At 45.9% G+C, this 1,402-nt stretch overlaps 1 protein-coding gene across 4 annotated transcripts in view; it reads right to left on the bottom strand.

Annotated features, from left to right (window-relative positions):
- LOC104130864 (uncharacterized protein KIAA1958-like) overlaps positions 1–1,402 on the bottom strand; it is a 25,337-nt gene that overhangs the window by 12,408 nt on the left and 11,527 nt on the right. The window lies entirely within an intron of this gene.

Raw genomic sequence — 1,402 nt, 5'->3', positions numbered from 1 at the left:
GGTTTTGTTCAAAGAATCGGACGCAATTTTTTTCATGAGTCCTAATTATCTCTTCTCTTGAGGGTCTGCGTTACAGAGCTGCTGTCCTTGTAACATAGCTGAGAGCTCTAAATCAAGTCTTCTTAAAAGAGCTAATGAAAGCTGCAGCCAGCTGGCAAAGGATCACCTGGTCCAACAAACAGTAATCAACCACTAAAACCAGCTGTAGTGAAGGAAAAAATTAGTTCAAAACCATGAACTTCTATAAATAGGTCCTGATATTTTATTTCCCCAGGAAGAAGTGGGAAAGCTGAAATTAGCAATGGGCAAATCTGTTACTTGGGCAGAAAATGCTACGACGTTGGTAATAACAGTGTTAGTTACCCCGTGAGCGGTGCCATTGGTGAACAGCGTCACGCTTAGGGTTGGTGCCGCCAGCGGAGAGCCGGCCATTATTTTCCACGACAGTTCTGTATGCAGGCTGTTTTACTTTTCCTGGGATTTCTTATTGACAGTTCTGTATGCAGGCTGTTTTACTTTTCCTGGGATTTCTTATTTTCAGCCCTGCACTATGGATGAGCAAACTGAATCATCCTAGAACTGCCTGTGGGAACTTACTTGGTTCCCCAGCAGCCATTTGTATTAAACTGATCTTCTTTCACTTAATTAATGGAAGAAGATGTCTGTTGGCACGAAGGCATTTGTAGGAGCGTTCGCTGCTCTCTTAATTGCTTCTCTGACTACGCGCGGTGTTTGTCATACAGCACGAGCTTCGCCAGTCCTGGGGTAGCATCACTGTCTCCCGCTACAAAAACCTCTTTTAATCCTCACGGTTCCGTGGAGTCGGACTGCGATAGATCACAAATCAGACGGGAATGATGTAAAAATGGGTCCTTCTTTGTGCCTGGCGTGCCCGGGAAAGAAACCGGCCACAGTTGAGCGCAAAGCTCCCGCTGCAGACTTAGCGACTCTCAACCCACCAATTCATGGGAAAGGCGCTATCTCACGGCTAAAAATACAGTGCAAAACCGCTGACGGGTCGCGTTGCCTTACCCTCGTACGGAAACCTCTCCATCTGCGGTCCTCGGAGCGGGGATAAGGCTGTTACCCTATCTTTGGTTCCTTTGACCTCTGTTCTGGTGATGGAAATTTTTTAATATCAAACAGCAAACAATTAGCATCCTGTTTGGGAGTTTGCTAAGGGGAAGTCGTAAATCTTATTTGCGTAATTTTATAGTCAAAGTGTTTATTGCAGTTTTATATATTTCTGAGCAGCCTTTTAACTAAAATCACAGTGTGGCACACGCCGTTTTTTCTACCATCTGCTAAACTAAAACGAAATAACCAGAGCTGTAGGCTGGAGGACACATCATCCAGCTTCTGCCGCTGAACCGTGAGGCAGGGCCTAGCCCCCCCCCCTCTC

The sequence above is a fragment of the Egretta garzetta genome, unplaced genomic scaffold (assembly GCF_000687185.1).
Source record: "Egretta garzetta isolate BGI_Z169 unplaced genomic scaffold, ASM68718v1 scaffold261, whole genome shotgun sequence".
NCBI classification, from domain to species: domain Eukaryota; kingdom Metazoa; phylum Chordata; class Aves; order Pelecaniformes; family Ardeidae; genus Egretta; species Egretta garzetta.
The sequence above is the reverse complement of the archived record's forward strand: the minus strand, read 5'-3'. Positions and strand labels throughout refer to the sequence as shown.